The sequence below is a fragment of the Nipponia nippon genome, unplaced genomic scaffold (assembly GCF_047370975.1).
Source record: "Nipponia nippon isolate SJK-2023a ecotype South Korea unplaced genomic scaffold, ASM4737097v1 scaffold_19, whole genome shotgun sequence".
In the NCBI taxonomy this organism is placed as follows: domain Eukaryota; kingdom Metazoa; phylum Chordata; class Aves; order Pelecaniformes; family Threskiornithidae; genus Nipponia; species Nipponia nippon.
Window position 1 is genome coordinate 8,827,069 of NW_028262335.1, and position 23,862 is coordinate 8,850,930.

The window sequence follows — 23,862 nt, forward strand, 5'->3', positions numbered from 1 at the left end:
CTCCGGCCCTTGGCCTTCCCTGGCCGCAGGGAGCTCGGCCGCCTGTCCTGGCGTGGCCACCCTGCCCTGGCATCGCCACCCTGGCATGGCCACCCTGCCCTGGCATGGCCACCCTGCCCTGGCATCGCCACCCTGCCCTGGCATCGGCGCGATGAGGTGGGAACACCCCTCCTGCATCCAGCAAGGCCGAACTCCATCCAGAATTCGGCTTTATTTGCCTGGTTAGATTAAAAAAATAAGCTATGCTTTTCCTCTGGCCTAAGTGCCAGTAAACATCAGGCTCGCCTACTCCTAGCTAGATTTTCTACCAGTGACAGGTAACATTTTGGTAAATGTTGTACATTATTTAACATTGTTTCTTTGGGAAGATTAAAAATGCTTTGAGTAAATGCAACTCTCTTGCGTACACACCTGACAATGATAGAAGAGGCTGTTTTACACGGGGCTCATTAAAAATAAAACCACAATGTTGATTTCAGCAGCTTAAATTACTTGAGCCAGTGTAATGGGATAAATATTTGATGGTGAAGTTTATTAAATTTCCACCACTATTATGTTGCTGCTAAAAATATAAAGGATTCTTTAAAGCCTGCTCGGTGGTCTCCAAAGGGAGATGGCTGGAAACCTGTCTCAAAACCTGCCTGCAGAGATTGCTTTTGGGATGGGAATGAATTATCTTCTTCCCTCTCTTGTCTGCAGGTAACAGCAATTCTTTCTGCTCCCATCAGAATTAGTCAGTCCCTGCTAGCAATGCGAAAATAGCACGGGCCGAGCCTGCAGCTGGTGGGGAAGCGTGCCGCTCCCTGGATGAGTATATACGCTCCCTCTCAGTCATGTAATTAACTCTTGCTCATTTTCTGTCACTTATCTTGTGATAATTCAATACATCAGTTTATAAAGGCTGAACAATTTAATTCTTGGCTCCCAAGAATCACCAGTTGCGAGGCAGACAAACGGTATCTCCGAGGACAGAGTTGGCCCGAGCAGAGGTGCAGTTCCCACTGGTGATCACCAACCTGAGACGGAGAAGGTGGCTGGGCTGGGTAGCACCTTCTCAGCAGAGCAGAAAGCCATCAGTGTTTTCCTCAAGAGGCATCTTTTTCCCTGGTATCTTACAGGAGTGGGAGTTTAAGCCACTCCAGGAATGTTATCACAGTTCGATAGCTCCCCAAATTAAAAAAGGATAATTACAGTTGAAACGCTCTAGAGCTGGGCCGTGGAACAGGCCGCTGAGGTCGGTCTCTTGTCAAATCTCACAAGCTCCTTCCAGAAAAGGAGCAAGCTTCATCCAAAAAGCACTTAGATCTATTTTTTTTTTTTTTTTACCCTCCATTACCAATGCCAGAGGTTACATGCAAAGAGCTGTAACTGTACCTTGGAGAAGACCTTCTACCAGTGGGGATCCTCAGACGGCATTTATCTCAAAAGAGCAGGAAAAAACAATCAGAGGAGACATGTTCTGTTCATGCAACAGCAAGCAATATTGTACCATTGGCAGGATTCATGCTAAGACAACTGCTCCAGCGTCCTAGAGTGCCGTGCGTTTGCACATTCATTCCAACTGGGGACTTCAGTGCAACAGGAGCGACTCGGTTATCAGCCCTACGAGGCTCCAGTAATGAAGCCAGATCTTCATTACAATCTGCTTAAGTATTTTCTACATGCAAGTATGCCTCCATCAAGAAATTGCTGGTGGATCTCCTGTGTACTGACTCTTTTGAAGCACTTTTTTTCCAGGAGTAGCCCTGTTACACAATGCCACAGCACTGAAGTCATCTTCCACCTCTGTGCGGGGTCGGCTGTGTGCCTTGCCGTCCACACCGCTTGCATACTGTAAAGAAAATGTAGTGCAACTGTCCAGACACCTTCCTGGTGTGCAATAGCTGCACTCCAGACAGAGACAGATTAATCATGGAAGTGGACAAAGGCTTCTGCTGAGAACTCCTTCACAAGCAGAGAGTTTCTAGGGCTCTTTTCTGCCTGCACTGATAGTGCTTAATACTTGAACAGAGCCCAAATTAAATAAAACCTAGGCCTGCTGTCATATAGCTAGGAACTTGACTTCTGCATCTTCCTCTCCGCGCCTCTCTCCACACCCGGGGCAGGAGCGTGGCAATGCGGACTGCTTTCTTGACTTGGACATTGGTTGCCTGAGCACACCGTGCCACGGGCCCGTCCGGCATCGCTGAGCCATCGTGGGAAGCAGCGTCCATAGCCAGGTGTTCCCAGTGCTGACGATGGCTCTGCTTTGGGGACACCGGCAGGATCTGGGCTGCCTGACACACGGCAGAGATGCAGCAGTCAGAGGCGACCGCTGTAATTCCAGTCCTCTCAGATCCTAGTAAAAGTTTGTGCATTACAGTTTCTTCTTACCATGTGTCCTGGGTCGTCTCCTCACTAAATAACCCTCGCTGGTTATCCTTTACAGCTAAAAATATCCGTTCCTCAGGTGTCCGTCTAGTGGCCAGAAGCTACAGCTAGCATCCCAGGGATGTTATTTTGACACTTGGATTTGATGTGAGGATACGCTAATAGAAAGCCACCAATGAATAGAAGAATAAATCTATATACTCCTTGCTGTCACTTCAACTAGAAAGCAAAGCCGGCAGCTCTCTCTCTTTGGGGAATCTGAGATTATTTGGACAAAGGTTTCCCCATGGGTTGCACGCTTGCAGGAACAAAGCAGTAGGGTTCATGGTACGAACAAGTGTCCTACAGCCAGCGCGATCAAAAGCAAGCCCTGAAACAGCGTGTAAACCAGGTTAGGTAGGAAAGATTTAACAACGATCGGGCTGCACAAGAAATGTATTCAGGTAGTGGGTTCTGAGAGAATTTAAACAAGCGTTAGCTCTGTCATTTCCAGAGACAACTAGTGCGGGCAGACAAACCGCTCTGCCTGCAGACAATAGCGATGTTTAAGGAGAAGCTACTACAACATGCGTGGCTGTGATTGTGTCATCCTGCTTAACAGGAGAAGAAACCAAGCTCCTTGGCAGCGCTCAGAAAGGCAGCCGGTGACTTACCCGTACCGCCGCCATCACGCTCCCCGTGCCTGTTCATACGCTTGCCGAGGCTTGTCCTTGCTTCTTTACATCCTGCAGAAAAACAGCCACAACGTCACTAAGGACTTCTGCTCTCATGCTTAACTCTGCGCATTTTGATGTCAGAAGTGTTTCAGGATAGGTTTTAGGGTTAAAAGCAGCAAATGGTAGAGCCACACCGAACCCCACTCTGGCCGGTCTGGAGGAGCAGTGCCACCTCCCAAGGTAGCAGCGCTGTTCTCCGGGCCGCCCCGACCATCTCCTGGGCGCTAGCAGGCTTCTCCACCAGCACCAAAGCCAGCAGAGCTGCTCTGCCCCGGGAGGGAGCCTGCTCCTTTGCCGTCCAGCATCCACGTCGGAGCGATCCTCTCGGTAATGGATTTCTTACGGCAAGTGAAAGAAACGCAGTGCCCCTCATTGCTCAGCACACAGCTAAGCACCGGCTTCTCCTTCCCTCAAAGCTCTCCAGAGGCAAGCTCCTCTAGCCCCAAAGCCCAAAGGCACGTTAGCCGCTACTCCAGCCCCCAGATCTCACTGTTCTCCAGGGAGCGCGTTGTTTGTACTGCTGCGTTGTCAAGGTCAAGCTCCCTGTGCTCCATGTGCGGCTTCCCCAGCGCTTGACCCGTGACGGTGCTCTGCATTTGCAGCTACACATTTCTTACCACTTTGTGCTTTCGGTCACGCTCCTTTGCGGGAAACATGCGAATTCCTCAGTTTTGTCTCCACACTCAGTAACCGGGGAAGGAAAAACCCCTTAAGAAGTGCCTAGGTTGCATCTTTGGGAAACAGAAATGTACAGGTGTGCACTTGCAGAAATTTTTCAGGAAGGAGTTTATTAGATTCTACTAACATGGCAACTGCTGCCTTACAGATGCCTAAGACTTTGGAAGGAAGCCAACCACTGGTTTCCCAAAGAATATTTTTATTGCCATTGTGCTGTGCTGAGCAGGGATCCGTCTTCTCAAAGCACAGATAGCTGGTCGGGAGGATGAGAGGGGCCACCACAGTCAAGTTGAAGCAATTCTTTCTTCTGTAGCTTAATCCTCTTCCCTCCCCTTGATATGCAGTTTATTTAATTGCAGAGACAAGATGCATTTCTTTCTTGAGGGATTGTGGGAGAGTATTTGTAATCCAAGGGCTGTAATTGAACTCAGTAATAATAATTATACTTCTCTTCATTAATATGTCTTAAAGCTCATTACAAACTATTGTTGTGCCAGCATCTTTGCCAAATCCCTAGAGGGTTAGAGGTAACTTTTTATTCCACTATAGCAGCAACTTTAAAGAGTGCTCCTCCAGTAGCAGGGTAGCAGCAATAGCCAAAACCAGTCGCTTGATGTTAAGGCCCGGGAAGCCTGGTCCCAAGCGGTAGGAGTGCCCGAAGCGCTCCAGCCGGCCGGGGCTGGGCGAGGAAGGGGAGCCCCCGGCCTTGCTGCCACCCAGCCTTGCTGCCACCGGCACTGCTCCCCACTGGCCACTCGCTTCATCCCAACCCTCACTGTTCGGAGCAGGGACCGCTTTTACATACCCGTGCCACAGACTGAAAACACCGTTCCAAGCTAAGTAGCAAATAATAGCACAAAATGTCTTGCTTGTCCGTCGAAGGGGAGTCCTTCTGGAGCCACGAGGCATTTCTGAGGTTTTCTGGCTACTGAAATGCGAACCACCGCTGGGATACAGCTGAGCTCTCCGAACGCAGCGTACAGGCAGCAGAACCCGGGGACGTGCCTTTGCCGTTGTATACCCCAAAGAACAGATCTAAAAGCGGATGCTTTTCAGTACAAGAATGTCTATATTCCAGATCACAAGTCTGCGATTAAGATGAAAAATTCAAACTCATTTTACTTAGACAAGAGATACGAGGGATGCGGTGCATTAAGATCTGTTCCAAACTCACAAATCCCATTAATGCTGAAGTGAGGTCCCCACGCAAATCCCAGTGTGCAGAGGGGAAAACGTTCCCTAGATTTAAGATAACTTCAAGCCCCTCTGATGCAGGGATGCTGCTCTTTCAATATTTAAGCTCAGTCTGTGAAACACGCGTTATCTAACATGCATTATCCTGTTTGTGCCAGCATCTTCACCAAGTCCCCGGTGCGCTGGGGAGAACTACCTTCTTGCTACAGCAACAGCACTAAGGTATGCTATTGCAATTACAGGGGAATATAAATTTATAGCTCTCCTGAAATCGCAGCGCTCCTGGTAAAGCAGCCTACTGGCTGTGTGCTATATTTGCCCAGGCAGCAGCACGGCCAGACAATGGAGGCCTGTTGAGATCCTCCAGAATACGCCAGGTGCCGCTGAGTTTGCTTTTGGATGAAATGAAGTCCTCTTTCACTAGCTCTCCAGCTCATATCAGTTTCAAGAGAAAAAAAAAATGAAAAAGGAGCAGAACAAGTGACAGCAGCCACAATAGGCTTTCTTTGAAGCCATTCTTCCTGGGATATATGCACTTGCTCCCTAGATCTGCAAGTAGTTGTCAAATGAATTCAATTAATTTTCTCAAACAACCCTTACTGCTTTTCTTTAGAAACTCTCCTGTTGAGCTCACCTGCGACATTTTAAGTTCTTATTCCCCAGAGAGGCACTATAGGCAGCAGGCAGCACGAGCTGCTGCGAGTCCCAGGAGGGCTGCTGGCCACCCAGCCACGGCGCAGGGGACATCCCACCGCCTCCGCTCTGCGGAGCCGGCGCTCCTGGCAGCGTGAGCTGAACGGGATCATCAGCCCCAGGTGGAGCGTGCAGGGATGGAAGAAGAGCAGATGAGAGCGTGCTTAAAATGATGAAGTGAGGAGGTTTGAGTGGCAGGCGCAGACGCCTGGAAAATCATTTCCATGTCCTGTTTTGGAGCAGAGCGAAGCAGAAGACGTGTCAGTAGGCACCCGGGCTGCAAGGAGAGCATTCCCTCCACTCCATCACTGAGACCCGTGGCTGCACAAACCTGAGCTTTAAAGAGAGCCTCAGATCACCCCAAGAGCACCAGAAAGCCCCAGCAGCAGTTAGCTTGGCTGAAGAAAACAGTGCACAAAGCAACAACTTGGAAATAATTTTTGCCTGTCTTAAAGCTGCCTCTCTGCTGTGAGCAGCAGAAAGCAGCACAAATCTGTATGGGAGCCAGACATCTGGATTCAGACAGGCACAGTATCACCGAGCTGGTGCTTGTCATTTCTTTCTGAAGAGGATGTGGAGGAGCACAAGCCGCACGCCTCCGTTCCTGCTGGAGACTCCTCTTCTGCAGGTGACACGCTGGCAAGTGCTCATTTGAGGGACACCTTCCCTCCGCCGCCTCCCCTGTCCCGGTCCTGATGGGAAGGAGGATCGAGCCCATCTCAAAATGGCTGCACTCCCCATGGGTGTCTTCTCGCATCTTTCTTCCAAGCTGTTTACTTCTTAGAACATTTTTGCCTCTCAGTTTCACATCTCCTTCCAAAACATCACATCTCCCTTAAACTGACTTGAATGTAAACGATGCAAATGCAGGAAGGAGGTAATTAGTCTCTGGAGGCTACAGTTGGGATTTAAGCAATGAAATCATTTTAGATGGGTATAATTTCACCTAACTGAGAAAGGGAGAAATGCCTAAAGAGCATGCTGGTTTGGGGAGGGGTGGGGGTGCAGCCCAGCTATTGCTGCCGAAAGCTGCCGCCCTTCTCCTGCAAGAACTGCTTTGGATTTAAAGTGCCCAAAAGGCTTTGCTGCCCCAAGCAAGACAGGAGCGTGGGCTCAGGCTGGAGCTCAGCAGCTCCCAGTGACACGCGCTGTTCCCATCTCCATCTGCTCAGCCCCATACAAACACACCGCCCCTTGCAAACACCCAAATGCTCATCTCCCGTGCCCTGGCGTTTACCCCCCGGGCTCTGCGTTCCCGCAGCGCCCAACTGCCAAAACCTATTTCTGCTCTTGGCCACGTCTCGCCTTGGAGCCCTGAAAGTCATTTCCCACCCTGGAGCAGGAGCTGCAGCTGCAATCAACTGGCTGGGCTCATATGCTCCAAATCACCCTAATGGCACTTCAGAAATGCAAATAAAAGTGAGATTATGATATTTTACGTAAATAAGCAATGTGGCAATCCCAGACTGGCTTGGCCTGCCAGGGAAATTCACTGGAGAGATATTAACATTGAACTATGTGAGCGTGTTTGCATGGAACATTTATTGTATAACTCTGGGCTCCAATAAAGGCTTGTATAAATTATTCATTTTGGAACTGAGATGAAATGCCAAAAACCCCACCCACCAAGGGACTGTTTTTATTACTACCAAAGATCTAGTCTTAGTTAGCAACTAAGCTATTGAGCCAGCATGCAAGGTAATTACGAGTGGGAAACGAGCAGTTACCTCCCTGGTGACACATGCCCTGTGCTCCGGGCAGCTGCTGGTCATCCCTGCACCAGGCTGTTCTTGGGCAACGCAGCGGCAGGTCCCTGCTTAACCAAGAGCGACAGCTCCTGCCCGCTGTGCCCATCGTCGGGAGCCTGGAAGGCAAGCGTTTGCTAGAGGAAACCGCAGCTCGTGCAAGAGCATGGCGTGCCCGGAGCTGCGGGACCCTCTGGGGCATGGGCCCCCCGAGAACAGCCACCACACGCGTGCCCGCAGAGGGGAGCGGGCGCTGCGGGCTGCCTCGGGGCAGAGGAGCGGGACCGCTGTGCTGTGGCTGGGCACACACAGCACAAGCATTTCCCTGTACCGATCTGCAAAAAAACCCGGGTGGCAGTTGCCATGGCAACTCCTCTTTTTAAACACTGCTGTTAAACAGTTGCATCAAACCCTCTGCGAGCATCACGAGCCCCCTGCCAGCATCATCGCGGGTGCATCGTGGCAGGAGCACTGGCCTGGCTGCTGCGTGGGCTTGTGCTGCTCCCTGCCTGGCTGGCCGCGTCCCAGCGCTGCGTGGCGAGGCGTTACAACAGGTTGCTGTGTTTTCTGGAACTGCAAAGCTAACATTAAGGATCCAGTTACCAATTTGCAGTTGAAAATTACTTTTCTCCATCTCAAATGCTTGCAGCACCCACAGTCCCAAGGCATAACTGCAATTAGTCTTCCACACGTCCCCTCCCTCCTCCCACCTTACACCTCCCACCCCCCTCAAGTTTGCAGGAGGCAAAACAAAGTGATGGATCATGGATAAGAACTGGGGGGCTGCTGGCTTTCCTGGTTTGAATGGGGAGGGCGGCAGGGACTCCCTTTCTGAGCTGCATGCAGCCCGCCCAGGCCCCGGCTGCCCCCTGCCCAGCCTCACCTCCAGCCTGCTCCGGTGGGTGGTGGGGTGCTCCTTCAGCCTCCACGCCAGCAGCACCCACGCAGCCCGCCTACCCCCCCCCCCCTTCCTCCTCCTCCAGCACTGGGGCAGGCAGAGCTCTAGAGCCCTTCCTCCCACCTGCAGCTTTTTATAACCTTGCACCTGCGGTTAATTAGGCTGCTCTGGTACCTCCATTAACCCTCTCCTGCTCTGACCTTTGCAGGCAGGGTGGGATGTAAAGGCTGCGCACCCAGCTGCTCAGGTATGTGGCCAGGTGGAGCAGTTGGCTATCTCACTTAGACCTCCGCGTGCCAGCCCTTCCCTTGCAACAGACATTCCGTGCTGTGCCGACCACGCCAACGGCACCGGCTCCCGCGCATGGCATCCCTTGCCCCGCTGTGGCCGTGCGCTCCCACACGCACACTTGACTTTCTCCCATAACCCTGCCCCAGCGCTAACCACCAGTGCCGGTCGTGACGGATGCACCCAGCTCAAAGGGGATTCGGGGCAGACAGATAACACCACAACAGCCAAGGGCTAATTTATGGCAATGTGTCCACCTAACCGCGGTGCTGGTCAGTGTCCGGCTCAAGCCAAATTTGCAAGAAACCAACACGTGCAGTCGGTATGTAAATATGACTGTGAGTTAATCGTCTTACCCCCCGAACAGCGAGCAGCCCAAAAGCCCGCTGAGCTCCTGTGCAGCAGCGGGCTGCACGCCGGGATCTTCCTTGAGCAGGGACACCTCTCCAGGTCCTTCCTCGAGGCTGAGATTCCTTGCCACAACAGATCTTCAGTAAGTGACTAATAGCATGCTGAACTTCGAAATCTTAGCTAAGTGATATAAAGGATTCATTGCACATATATAATCCCTTAGCCATAAACCGCTGAGCAAGCCTGGGACTGGGATTGGATCTGGCCGCACCTGCGCTCCTCTCTGAGGAGGAGTTTGGAAAGCAAAGGGCCCCTCTCTGAACCTCGGCACTCACCGGGAGGGTCCCCCTGAGAGGTTGGTCTGACCCTGTCCTCTGTGCAGTGACTAATCAAGTGTACCTTGCCATCGAACCTTGTTAAACTACCGTCGCATTTACCATTGAACTTTTTGTTTACTCACTGGTTTATATCAATAAAGTTGTTTTTTTTTTTTTGCTTCTCTCTTACGAGTGAAGTGCACTCCCACTCCCTCCGCAACATCAGTGCACGGCAAGATGGCGAGGGGATCGGAAAGCCACAGGTGCCGATGCTGTCCTGAGCCCCCTGGACCTGCCGGCACTCGGGGGAACAGGGACGGCAACCGGCGCGGCAACCGTGCTTTATTTCTGCATTAGCAGCCCAGCGCTTGCACAGTCACAGGCATCCCGTACAACTGCAATAAGTTCTCTTTACCAACTGTAACTTTTTTATATCAGCAGCTGTCTCTGCCTCCAGCAGCGTTTTATGGATCGTAAGAAAGGCTAAGTGGAAGTTTTCCTTTTTTTTTTTTTGGAAGCAGATCAAACAGCCCTCGTCGAACAGCTTCGTGTGGTCTGGAGCAGAGGCCTGTGCGACAGGAGGGGTTCCCCTGCCGTGCTCCCCCGGGAAAGGGCGCCTGTCCCGCAGCTCGTCGGGAAGCTGCACCGTGGCCCCGCACCACCCTCCCGTGACACCGCTTCGGTGCGGTGAAGACGGGAGCCGCAGAAAGGCAACTATAGCACGATGATCTTGTGCACCAGCCTGCTCTTGGCTTGTTTCAGCTGTAGGATGGGGAATAGTTTCATTGCAGGGAATGCTAATAAGAGGTTTGTATGAGAGAGAGGAATAGAGAGAGGTGAAGCTACCTATCACAATAGTGAATAATGAAATTAGGAGAGTAATAATTACCAGTGCATGAGATTCCAAGCAGAACAATTATCACAAGTGCCGTATCACTAACTGCCTTGGGTCTCCGCAGACGTCTCCCACCCCTCGGTTTGTTTTCACACCGCGCAGCTCCGGGCAGCTCCGGCGCTCCGCTGCCGTGGCCAGCGGTGCCCTGCGGCCCGCTGTTGGCCCCACGCCTCCCAGGGACTGGAGCTGCCACAGCCAGGGAAGGGCTGTGGAGCAGAGCCCTGCGTCTCCGTGGGAATGCAGCCCGGGTGTGAATACTTAAAATAAAAAGACATTCTGAGTACGTCTGAAAAATGCATCTTAGGCTTCAGGGGCCAAATCGTGCCATCTCATTGTGGAACGAGAAATGATATTATTCCATATCGTAGCATCTTTAGTGGGGATTTTATTTCTCTGCCTGCAGCAGTGTGTCTTTGGGAGGGCTCAGTGTTTTGTTAGGCAGATGATCAAATGACGCTGAGGACCTGCAGACCGACACCGATGTCAGCCTCTCTTCACAAAGTTTGTGTTTAAAGCCTGTGCATTGTGCTGGAACACTAATTTGACATATTTCTGTGGGTTGCCTCTCCTTGGCGTCAGCTGCCACTTGCAGGCAAGTGCAGAAGGGGCCAGCTTTCAGCTGCCCATGGGGCTGGGGCTGCCTCTCGCCTCCCCGGGCACGCAGGGGAGCGGAAAGCGGGATCAGGACCTGCCCCTCCTGCGGGAGACGGGCGAGCCCCCCTCACGCCTCCGGCACCATGCGCTGGCGCAGGGGGCTGAGCCGTGACCCCGGCTCGTGGGCTGTGCCCATCTGGCTTCAGGTAGCGGGGACTTGTCGCAGCGCCCAGCGCTACGTGGGGAGTTTGCTGGTGCTTCCTGGCCAGATCATGGCCGGCAAGTGCAGGTCGCAGGGGCCATGGGCCAGGCCCCCTGCCTCCCGCCCCAGCCGCCGGAGGAGGGTTGCGTCCCGCACAGGCACCTTCCCGCGCAGCGTCGCGCAGCTTGCCGAGGAGGTTCAGCCCTGCAGAAATCCAAACAATGAGGGAAAGTGTCAATAAACATATATTTTTTACAGTCCATTATCTTACCCTTGCCAGCTTTTAGACTGTTATTGCACCAAGCCATTAAATCCCCTCCATGAGCGAAACATGCCATTTGTGTAATACAGTGTAATGGGACCATTAATGCCTTCCCTCCCCCCCGCCGCAGAGCGTTTCCAGGAGAGGCATTAATATCCACATTCACAAAAACAATCCCTTAGTTCCAGGTTATTTGCACTTAATGCAATGATATTGCTAAAATCCTCCCTAAAATTAGTACAGACGATTTTAACAAAACCAATAAAACATATTAATTAATAATCTCTATGATGAATGCATGAATATAAATAGGTCGTTATATCTATCTCGAAGCTCTTTCAGGAGCAGAAGGGCTTATGATTTCTTGACGATGGTCATCAGAGGACATGAATAATTTGCAGCCTAGTGGCTAGATCAAGTCACAGCTGACTTGCCCTGAGAGCGGAGGGCACATTTGTTGCTGTAAGGCTAGCAACGCGGTCTGTGTTCACTGGTATTTCCATTTACTGACCTTCCAGAGTCTATTTTTTAAAAAATAATTAAATGACATTTCCAGTTCAATAATGTTTTGCTCTATTAGCAGTAAAATCTAAGATGCAGAATTAAAATAATGAAGTGAAACAGTCGGCGCGCCTGGGCTCGTGAAAGCAGCAGCCCTCTCCAGGCTGCACCCCATCTTCGGGCTCGCTGCTGTCCCTCTCCCTGCTGAGGCCGGCTCGCGGTGGCGGGGACGATGCCTTTGCTGGGCTGCCAGCGGAGCGGAGCCCTTCCTTCTGCGCGGAGCAAGCCACCGCCCCGCGCGCAGCTCTGCCAGCTCCAGCCCCCAGCGCCCCTCCGGCCTCCTTGCACAGTTTCCTTGTTCCTCAGCCTGCAGCTCAGCTCACAGCACACAGCTGAGCCATTTTTGCTCTTTTACTGCTTCTTACGCAGCAGCTGAGGCTGCTGGCAGGGTTTGCCAGCAGAGGAGAGCGTGAGAAGAAGTGTGCTGGGATTATTAGCAACCCCCTTCTGAAAGCGCTGTTATTAGCAGGGTGACATGGGGACGGCCACTGCGGTGCTGCGGGCACAGAGCTGGGATGTGCCGCGGGGCCGCTGGGCGTGCAGTGAGCGGTGAGCACCGTCCAGGCCCAAAACCAGCTTGTGGAAACCATGGTTTGACAACAGCCAGCTCTGCAAGAGGCAGGAGTCACTGTGCAGAGCATCGAGCTGGAAGCAAAGCAGAATGACCCAGACGTCGTCGCTATCGCCGCTCAGTGCGAGGTGCAGCAGGACCAGCCACCGGTGCCAGGCCCAGGCACGCCAGCTTCGGCATTGCGACTGCAGTGCTAAGCTCACATTTGTAAATGTTTGGAATCTGCTGAGATATATATTGACAGCAGCAATTAATCCCTTGATTTATTTGCTGACCTGCTGCATAAGAGGGGTCATATTCAATTCAGCTACCAAAATATGCTGTTATTATTGTAGGCAGCAACTTCACTTCATGCCTCATGCCAGCTTTTAGATTTCATTCTTCTAAATCCTGGCACTAAAAAGCCTAACCCCAGGCAGCACTTGAGGCTCGCGCTTGCTCGAGACAGGAAAGCCAGTGAGAAGCTTTCGAGGGGAACATGCACTGGGGACGGCCGGGGGTAATTACGCTGCTTCCCTACCGGCCTGTGCCCGCAGCCTGCCAGGCGCGAGCGAGAATCAACATTACGTGGGCTTTACTCTCCTCCTCCTCCTCCTCCTCCTCCTCCTCCTCCTCCTCCTCCTCCTCCTCCTCCTCCTCCTCCTCCTCCTCCACACAGACCCGACCCCTGTTGAAGCAGCTTCGGGAAGGCGCCTGCAGCATGGGCATGCCTGCCGGCGGGCATGGCCCCCACCCCAGCATGGGGGCTCTTGGCCTCATCCTCACGGATTTCCCTGCCTGCACATGCCATCCAGGGAGAATCAGGGAAAGCGAACTCATGTGCGACCATAGCCACGCACTCGCCTGTCGATCTCGGTTTATGAAGACTGTTGTACAGCTGAGGAGCTGGGACCAGAGCTGGCAACTCCTATGCATCCTGGTTAGCACCAGCTCCCCTCCAGCCACCCCGAAAAGCACCTGGGGCTTCCGCATGGGCTGGCGGGGAGATGCGGGCAGCACCACCCCGCGTCTCTGCAGGAATCGGCATCCCTGTGAGAGGATTTGGACGCCTCACAGTGCCGGACGATTCCAGTTTCGCCAAAGCCTTCATGCTGCTGAGCCCCTCGGCACTGCGAGGGCGCGTGGCCGGCGAGGCCGTGTGCCGGGGGCGGGTGATGGAGGTGCTCGCTGGCTGTGCTGCCCGCTCAGCCGCTGCCCTTTGGGTGCCAAGCGCGTCCTGGGAGCACAAACTTCCCACCTGCGGCTGGTCCCAGCTCTTTTCTGGCTTTTCCTTCCAGCACTCTCACTTACACATTCTCTATTATGAATTGATTCCTAATCTCCTTTCAGAGAAAGATCAAACAAGCCCTTATGTCTTTGTTGGCTGCTTCCTTTGCTTACTTTTAAGTCGTTACCCTGGTTTTGAAGTACGATTAAAAGGGAAGCGAGGATCCCGAGTGTGGGGTACACAGCTGGGTGAAGCCGTTGTGCCTTGGAAGCACAAGACCCCAGAGACCCCAGCTCCCCGCGGCACCGTCACCCCCCGCCCCAGGCGGGACCCTCCAGCCTGCTCACACCGGCTCCGCTGCTGCGGGGGAATCAACGCCCATACCCTCGGCTCTTTGCACTCACGTTTTGTTTCTTCTGAGCAAGACTCTGTCATTAGCGTTTCTCCGCCGAGCTGCACTCCGCGGCCCAGGCAGAGGAATTAGGAATTCATAGCGCCATGGTCCAGCATAACTCTGTTTTCAGTTTGTTCCCGTTCAGCCGCAGCACCGTTGCCGCAGATGAGTCCTTTGTGCACTGCCTGGCCACGGCGCTACATGGACAACTCCTCCCTCGGTGCTGGCTGCTGTGCCAGCGTCCTGCCGAGCCCAGGAGCGGGCAGGCGGCAGGGAAGGGGCTGCGCCCTCCAGTCGTGACCAATGCGCCCCTTTGCAGCCATCCCAAAGCCAGCCAGCGCGGCTGCGCCCACCGCCGCCTGCGGCTTGCAAACCCATCTGCCTCCACACTCCACGGCAGCAAGCGCTTTATGTTAGATAACGCCTGTGTTTTAAACCTTTATCCCTTACCATATTGTTAAGGCCTGATTCTTAAACAGCAAAGCTGAAACGTGCTGGAATTTATAGGATTTTTATGTACACGCCATCATCTTGAACAATTGACAAGAATTTGAGAAAGATGGTGCCGCTTTTCTCCCGTGGCATCCTGAGGACGAGCTCAGAAAATGAATGGTCTTGCCGAAGACAATGCCCTTGATGCATAATAGCGGAGCCCTCTCTGAACAATCGGGGGCTGATTTTTATTTTGGCTTTAACTCAGCTTTCTCAGCGCAGGTGTCCAATTTGTTCCTGCCTGTATAAATCCCACCATTTAAATGACTCAGCTGTTGGCACAAAGCAACCCGGGAGATATTTCCCTGGCTGGGTTTGCACCTCGTGAAGGCAGAAGCATCACGCCTGTGAAACAGGCGGCTGTGATATACTCACGTCCTGAAGGAGATTTACTGGCATGAATTGCACGTGAGGTTGAAACAACGGGGGATTCCTCCACCGTGTCTTTCTCCGCGGACGCGGGCTGCCCGGGAGCTCCGGCGGGGAGCTGCCTGCCCAAGCCCCTGCCGAGTGCAAAGGCGCAGGCAGCGGCTGCTAATTTACTGTGGGGGCTGGCAGCAGGTTAAATGCAATAATCTGAAACAGCATTTCTGTAACCTTACGACAAGGGTAATAAAAGTGAATGAGATGCGCGTTGTTCCCTGGAATTTATCAAACTAGGATTGTCTTTCTCTTTCAGGAAAGGTCACGATATGCCTTATTTTATGGCGTACAAAAGAACAAGGGCAACTACCCTGGTGCATGACCAAGTGCCTGTTTAGAAAACTCGTAGGTGAAAAGGCGTTGTTCATGGGAAGTTCATAGTAAGGTGATGGAGAGCAAAGCCAAGACCTCTCTGCCCCCGGCGAGCCTGCTCCCATCCCGTTTTAGCTCGGCAGGCCTTATGCATCCCGTGGTTTTCCGTGTGCACCTGGCGGGGATCGCCGCTTGCCAGAGCAGAAGTGCGGAGCACCGGGACTGCTCTTCCTCCCTGCTGACCTGTGCAGATTGGCGTTTCTTAAAAAATGAGGTGAGGCAAACGCAGCCTGCCCACCCTTGCAAGCCCTTCCTTTTCAGAGGAAATATTTGTGTTTGAGTGTTTGTGTGCTGTTGCTGCTCTCCCAGAGGCTGCAAGCACCACCTTCCACCTGGCGGTCTGCCAACCGTGGCTTAATGTTGGGGAAACTTGAAGAAACTTCAGAGTACCTAAAGGGAATCATTCCCTCGGACCCCCGAATTCCCGGGCTGCTCTTCCCCCATTCCCACCCTCCAAGAGCCGCCGCAGCCCCGCGCGCCTCGGCAGCTCCAGCAGGAACCGCAGCTGCCCGGAGCCTTGGGTTGTGGAGATTCAGAGGATTTCTCATTGTTTGAGACTGAGAAGCAAAGTCTGTATTGTGTAAAGTAATTAAATAAAGCCATCAGTCTTCCCTCTGAAGTGGCTGGTACTGGCTGTTTCATTACGGTTTTTACTCTTTGGAATATGACCCAGACAGCACTTACACCATCATACGGTTTCACTTCAAGGGTCTTAAAAGGAAATCAATTATTTTTAGAAATATAAATATTTTATGAAGCTGCTTCTTTTTCTAATGATGGAATAAAGAAAAATACAGCCATTTTGCTCTTTAGCAAGAGAAAGCAATGCAGCAATCCAATCTCAAAGCCTGCAGCACTTCACCTGAGTCACCTTCTCCAGGCATCTTAGGAAGGAGTCTGAAATACAATATTCTCTGTTAAATTATGCATATTGGAGCTGGCCGTTTGCTGTCGGGGCGGAGCGGTCAGGCTCCGGCTGAAGGCTGCCGTGCCCTGGCTCCCCCGGGGGAGTGGCAGCAGGTCCCTCCTGCCCCGGCGAGCCCGGTGCCCAGGGAGGGTGATGCTGTTGGCACGAGCAGCCGAAACGGTGGCGGGGCCCTTCTCGCTGGCGGGCGGCGATGGGCGTGCTGCGAGCGGGGAAGGTGCGTCCCCCCGCGCAGGGCTGAGCTGCTGCTGGGAAGCCGGGAGGTCCCCCCTCCAGAAAGGGTTTCTGTATCCCGGACGGCGTGAAGAGCGGCGGGGATGCGAGCGGCAGCAGTGGACACAGGGCAGAACTGGGGCACGGCTCTAAGACGCCGTCGCAGCTGCCCGTGCGCCCGCACTTCCCACCCACGGGGGACCCAGAACTCGGGCAGACTCCGGGCGGGAGTGGGCACCCAGCCCTGCTCCCTCCCTTAACCTGGGAACCCAGCACAGCTGAAAAATGCAGGCATTTAGATTTTTATATTATTATTGTTTATATCAAATGAGTGAATTCCCAGCCGCTTTGGTTTGCTCTTACATAATTCAGACCAATCAGCGCGCTTCCTAACGCAACATGCTCTTAACTTTGCTGAGCCCTAAGGCATCGAATTTATATTCTGTTCTGCTGCTGTGAAAATGAATGGTGTGATGGTGACAAGAGGAAGAAGGAGCTTTAAAGAGAGAGAAGAAGCCAAAGAGAAAGAAAGATAGTTGAAAGAAGCAGAAAGACAGGGAGAGGAGAAGATACAGAACAGCAAAGTGGTTTATAATGGAAGGACTGTAATTTATTTTGACACTAATTATGTATTATTCATTCGGAACAAAAATAAACCTTATTAACCAGGAAAAACAGATCTCCCATCTCCAGCCCACGTTGTGATGAGCGAGTCGCGGTGGTGAGGATCCTGACAGCCGCCAGGCTGGCTCTGTGCCGCGTCCTGCACCGCGCGCGCCAGTCCTCGCCCGGCGGAGCAGCACCCGCAGGCGCTGCGGGCAGGAGCAGCGTGGTGCTCCCGCGGCGGCCTGAGGAATCAGAATCTTGGTCACTAAGGGGAACTATGACTTTGGCTGTCAGGGAGGCCAGACTTGGATTGTTTTCATCCCCAGCCTCGTCTCCGAGGCTCTCGACATCCTTTCCAGGCTATAAATAACCGGATCGCTCCGTCCGCTGCTCAGGCTCCGCGGTGACAGGCCCAGCAGTAGCAGCACGCAGAAGCCCAGAGGAAAAGCAGCCCGTCCCTGTGAAGCCGCGGCTCGGCAGAAGGGCACGGCGACAGCCAGCATGAAAACTGAGCCGGACTCGTTTCTGCCGGGAGGGCACGACGGTCCCGTCGCGAGGCCGTTTCGGGTGTTTTGAAGCAGCACCACGCTGCCCGGGGTCAGGGGCTGAATCCAAAGTACTGCTGGAAACTTTGCCCTTGCCAGCCAGGGAACTAGGACCTATAGGTATTTCGCATCTCACCGGTGGTACCGCCTGTGGGCTTTCTCCACCCCGCAGTCATTGGCTAGATCTCTCGGGAAGAAAGGGTGTGGAGAGACCCAGCAGGTATTTATGAGGGCCTGAAGGCCAGTAACCTCTGCTGCGCCAGCTGCGAGGAAATCCACAGGTTGTTGGCGGTGCCGAGGGGGTCTGCGCGCCGGGAGGATGCGTTCCAGGGCACGCTGTTATTTTGCAGGGCTGAAGAAGCCTTTCTCGCTGGTGGCAAACTGGGCGGCGGGCACTGCTGCCGCTGCAGCCAGCACATTAATGTCTTGCTTCGCCAGCTTGTTTGCTGTGAGGTTTGCGGTGGAAACGCCACTGTTATTTCGACTGGCAAAGCTCAGAGGATGAGCACTAAATAACTGTGTTGCTTCCCCATTTTAGAAATCTGACGACAAACCCGTAATCGCCAGGGCTTTCCTGCCTGGGCTGCGTGCGAGCCGCCCGTGCAATTACAGCACTAAATCCTGCTCCGTTGGACCAGGCCAGCCGCCCCCTCCCGCACACAGCGCTCCCGCATCGAGTCCTCCGCTCCCACATCGAAAGGGCTTGGCATCTCCACCCGGCAGGCGCTTCCCCCTGGTTTTGCCCATTCTTCTTTTCCTGTGGGACAGAGAGGAATGGGCAGGAGAAACTAAACCCACGGCTAATTCACTTTAAATGGCCCCGGCGAGCATCAGCCATGGAAGGGCTGCGAGGAAGGGACAGCCAGCACGGGGAGCCGGGAAACGCTGACTTACCATTCACGCTGATCCTACAGCGCATTGCAGCGCTGCTGTCGCAGAACGCATTTCGATTGCGGAGGGCTTCGCGTGCCGGGGAGCCGGGAGATGCCACCCGCGCGCTTCCGGCATCCCCAGCGGGTGCCGGCGCGGCCCTTCCCACGCGGAGGCAGGAGCCGCCTGCGGTTTCTCGGCGGTCTCTCCCTGCCCCGCCGCAGTGTGCCCGCTTACTAGGGACCCTCTCTGCTTTCTTACCATACTTTGTGCACAACACATAAAATGGAGCTCATCAGCTCCCAGCGCCAAACCAACCCTCCCCAGCTCCTGGCAAGATTTAGGGTGGATTTTAAAGCGTTATTACTGACTTATGAGGCTTTAAATAATATTGGACTCTGCATATCTTTCAAATCTACTTTCTTTTAATATCCCCGATCAGGTTTTAAAGTCTAAGCCTGGAGATTTACAGGGCTGTCCTCTCCGTAATTCAGTCATGTGTGGCTTGCGATTTCAGCGTTTATGTTCCCAGTTTTTGAAGCAAGTTTTGCTTCACGCTTTGGGGCTTCTGTTTTAACATGAAAAGCAAACACATTTTCAGCCGTGCTTCCTTTTGGTCAGCGTAAGAAGAGTCCTGGAGAGGGAGTTGTGTGCCACAGCGATGCTGTCCCCCAGCGACCCGAGATGCAATGAGCACCTGAGAGATGCGGGCTCCGCAGGCGAGGCGGGTTGGGAAATGACTGACCAGCTGCTGTACAGCAAGGCGAGATTTTTAAAGAGTCGAACAGGAGCGCTATCTGTTGTTACCAGGTTGAGAAGGCAACCCTTCCCTCTGCTGCGTTCTTGCAACGGCCCCGTGCTGGCAGCGCCCCGTCCCAGCCCCATCTGCAGCTCCTCTCCCGATGCTGCGGCAGCACGCCGTGCTGCTGGGTTTTGTATTCGCCCCCTTGCCTCTGCACGCTCCGGATCACCGCCTGACAAGTTTATTGACTTGTTATAACACAGAACAAATTACAAAGGGGCTCCCCGAGACCCTTAGGCAGGAACAAGAGCGATCGGCGCACGTGGTGAGTGAGCAGCGCTGATGGAGTCGTGGTTGCAGCAGGCAGTAAGCGATAGGACAACGTGCTTCGGGAAGCAACAAATTATAAATTGAGGTATTCAATCTCTAGAAAGCTTACACATTTAATTATCTAGCCAGACCTTCAGGGAAAAGAATTAGAACAATAATTATCAATTTGTTCATTGTATCCAAGGGCAAATTTAGCATTTAGAGGACAGAGTTGTTGATGGCTTCTTTTTTTTCCCCTGCTCTTTATAATCCTGATTAGCAAAATGCACTTTAGTCTCTGAAATGAATGATTCCTCCTCTCTGGCCGGCGGAGCTGTTTCCTTGGAAAACATCCTGGGTGCTGGGCATTTGCTAGGGGCAGCGCTGAGGTCGGAGCCGGCTTGGAAACACGCGGTTTTGCCCAAGGGGGAGATTTTTGCTGCCTGGCCATCCCACGGGTGCTTCCTCCGCCTCTGTGCAAAGGGCGGCCGCATCTCAGAAGCCTTGGGCACCCCCGCTTTCTCCTGGCGAGCAGCCGAGGCTGCCCAGGGAAGGACACCCAGAGCCTGCCCCCACATTTCCCCTCCTGCAATGGGAAAAGCAGCTTTGCCTGGAGCCTGCTATCGCCTAGCGCTTTCCAGCAACGCACAGTGCTGTGCACGGGGTTTTTTGATGCCTGAAGGGCGTAGGGTGCCGCTTGCCAGAGGAGAGGAGCCGTCACCCACCCGCCCAGGCCTGCCTGCGCCTGCGGTGCCGGGCTGCCATCGCCATGCAGAGCGTGCACACCTTGCAGCCGCGCCGCGCTCGCTGGCCTCATAAACCTTTCTGCGATGGCGTTTCCATTGCACAGCGCATTCCCTGCGCGTTGTCTCATTATTGATTCCATTTCCCGTTAATAGCCCCCTGTCATAAACCACATCGACAATAATGAGGCATTTTATGTTGATTGTTGATCTATGGGAATTTCCAGAAACAGCATTCTTTATTTATTCAGCAGCATAATGGTAATTCAATATTGTAGCTATGCAAATTAAGGGTCTTTATTTTTTTTTCTTCTGGACTGGAAGCTGGGCAAGACATGACTTTCAAAAGCCGAATTGCTCCTGAGCAGCGAAACGAGAGGAGTTGTGTCCAAAGGGCTGTCAGGCCGGCAGTTTCCCTCTCCTGCTGGCAGCTCAGGCTTGCCCAGCTCGTCCTCCCAGGCGGAGGAAGGCTGTTCGTCCTCCTCTTCACGACACACATGGAGCAGTTTCCCCTCTCACCGCCTGTGGCACTGCCTCTCATCACATCGTTATTGTTCCTTCTGGGATTGTTTTTTTAAATGGCATAAAGCATTTAGGAAAAACTCCTCCCGTGCCTGGACCTTCAGGGAGGTTGGGAAGCTCACGTTCCTGAGCAAACGGGACCCCCGCCAGGCCTGCCTGCAGGCCGGGCAGGAGAGGCCGTCAAACTCCGCCTGCTGCCGGGGTTGAAGGGCTCCCTGGGCGCCAGGCTGGGCGACGCTGGAAGCATCCCTGCTGCTTTGCTCGGTTGCAAGAAAAGGCTCCTCCGGCCAGGGTGCTCCTGACCTCCTGACGAAGGGGCGAGGGCTGCAGGAGTGCATGCAAACCAAGGACCCCAGCCTGCAGTCCTTAATGCCTTGCAGTTATCAGCTCCTGACAGGCTTTAATTTATAGATAATGGACGTTTTCTTACAGTTATTATTTGAATACATCAGTTTCCACTTGACCTGTCTGAACAACTTCTTGATGGATATTCAACTTCTTTCATAAACGGAGCTTATCCTTCAGCTCATGGAGAAAATGAAACATTAACAAGAAATACAAAATGCAATCCGGGCTCTTCACGAGCAGAATTCCCGGCCAGGGCTGGATGTGTGGGCGTCCTGGCGGGAGCGCGGCGGGGAGCTGCTCTGCCCAGGCGCCGGGGCTCGGGCGGCCGAAGGCAGCATCGCCCAGCCCGTCCCCTCCTGCCTGGGCTGGCGGCAAGAGCGGAGCCGCAGGCACGCGGACACACGCGCTGCTGCGCGTGCTGAACCCGACCGAGCTTTCATTGCTTATTTCTTCCTTTTGGGTCATTTTTAAAAGTACGGAAAGGATAGAGATGCTGAAGCTGGCACGGAAAGCCTCCTGGAATGAGCTACATTATTAAAAATGCTCAATTTAATTCAGATTGATAACTGCATTAAAGTAGCGGGTTTTCCCTTCCGTAATTGAGTTACACCTACAGCATTGAAGTCAAAATGATTTTAATCACCGCCAGTGTTAGGTGATGTATGCTAAATTCCTGGTGTCAATGCGAGTGCTTAGAAACATCAATTAGAGATGCCGCTTTCTGCTCCCTCCTCTCGTTGCCGTCAAACCCCGCGCGCTGGGGGAGAGCTCTGGCTCGCCGGCAGCTGGCGACCTGCTCGCTCTGCCCTCGGCGAGCACCTGCGACCGCTCCTCATTGCCCTCAGCTGCTCCTCGCTGCCCTCGCCTCTGGGAGCGTCCCCACCACCGCCAGCCCTTTCTCGCCTGCCCGTTGCCAGGGTATGTGCCAGTATGGATCTGCAGGCGCCTTTCCCGCCGGTGGGTCCGTGGCAGTGGGGAGTGATCCTCGGGGATGCCGGGGTGTCCCTGCTATGAAGAGGTGCACCGGCTGCCCAGCAGCCCATGGCACCGTGCCGGGATTCAGCCTTGCCGCAAAAATAACGTCAGGAGCTGGAGTCTGCAGCCGGAGGGGAAGCGGCTCAGCCCCCGCCACCGGGAGCTGGGCGCGAAGCTGGAGCCGGAGCACATTCCTGATGGATTCTCGTGCCGCCGTCCGGCGAGGCTGCGACAGCGTGGCCTCGGTTTCACTGCTACTGTGTGTATTTGGGAGCCAGATATACAATGTGGACACGCACAAACACACAGCATCCCCCAGCTAGTGAAAAAAGCCAGACTCTCCTTCATTTTGACATCAGATAACCTTGATAAATTCTCTTATTAAATTTAATATCTTTGATCAATCACAGTAAAACTTGAGGAGATGAATTATTAAAATGAAGAATTGCTTTGTAGGGTTTATGGTTATTGTGCTACCTAAATTAAAAATGTAGGTGCTGTTATTTAAAAGAAAAAATATTCCCACTGTCCCTAAAGCCATGTATATCATTTTAGCTCCAGCCAGAGATCTCCAATAAGCAGAAATCACATCGCTTTCCTTGCACACACTAATTAAGCAGCCCCTGTTTTTCTAAGCCATGAATTACGGGCACGAGGCAGTGCGGGTCCTCGCTACGCGGCACGGCAGAACGCGTCACCTCGCCCTCGGCAGCGTGATCTCTGTGCCAGGGCGTCACGCCCCTGGGATGGGTGGAAGCAGGGATGTGGCTGGTTTCAGCCCGCCAGGTTACGGCGAGTGAGCGGCTGGGTGGGCGGGTGGCGAGCAGACGTGGCATTACGTTGGCTCATTGGCTGCTCAGACAGCTCTTGGGAGCAATGGGCTTCACAGTGGTGAAACCAGCTCAAGTTGTTTTGAGCCTTCAAGGTTTTTACTACCCCAGAGAAAAATACAAAGCCCAGAGCTGAGGGCATTGCTGCTTCTGTTGCTGTGGCTGCTGACATCCAAAGGAGACGCGTGAACCTGAAGCCTGCTGGCTACTCCACCGCCAGGGAAGAGCATGCGGCCACAGGCTCCGCTGTGCACAGGGGCTCCTGAGACATGTCCTGCACGAGATTGCCCGCTTCTGGAGGTGGTTCGTGCTGACCGGGATGCTCATAAACAATAAAACATTGATGCCTAAACGACCTTTCTTTCGGGAGGTGCGGAGAACTGGTGAGGTCTGTGTGTGCCAGAGGAAGGATGGGAAAAGCTGCTCGTAGTCAGAGCGCCTCAGCTCCAATACCCATATTGCACATTACATCCTGCACATAAGCCGTCATCCTGCCAATAACGGAGTGCCATTTTTCAAAGATGGTCTCTGTTTGCTGAATACTCCACTCCTCCGCCTCGCGCTCTCATTGCATGGTCGGACAACGTGTCATTACAGTGATTGAAACTAAACTCAATTTTCTGGAGGGCTTGTCTCCTCTCCGTGCTGCTGTAATGCACATGCTTCCATTTCCCAGTTAAGTGCCTCGGTCTTTTCTTGGCTATTATTCTAATTTGATAACATTATATATTTTTTAAGCTTAATTGTACAAAATGTAATGAAAGCAGTGAAGATGTCAGCACCTGCAGTGCAAAAGGGGCAGTGGGTGAGATTCGGACGTGAAGGTGCTGTGTCGCACCAGTCCTGATGGTCTCCGATTCAGCAGCCGCCCGGCTCCGGTGCTCCCGGTGTGCCCCAGGTCCGGGGTGGTGCAGGAAGGCTCTGCCGGGCTCGTAGCTGCTGCAAGAGAACAGCAGGCAGCTCTTCTGTTGCTGTTTCGTTCTCCAAATTTCCCATCCCGCTAGCAGGGAG

General features: G+C 53.3%; 1 long non-coding RNA gene across 1 annotated transcript; it reads right to left on the minus strand.

Moving 5' to 3' along the window:
* Nucleotides 1-241: 241 nt before the first annotated feature.
* LOC148056039 (uncharacterized) lies at nt 242-8,349 on the minus strand. Its single transcript, XR_015704306.1, has 5 exons — nt 8,280-8,349; nt 7,873-7,977; nt 7,379-7,515; nt 3,024-3,095; nt 242-2,740 (listed from the first exon to the last, which is right to left on the minus strand). It is a non-coding gene; the product is annotated as an uncharacterized LOC148056039 (long non-coding RNA).
* Between the last annotated feature and the right edge of the window lie 15,513 nt (nt 8,350-23,862).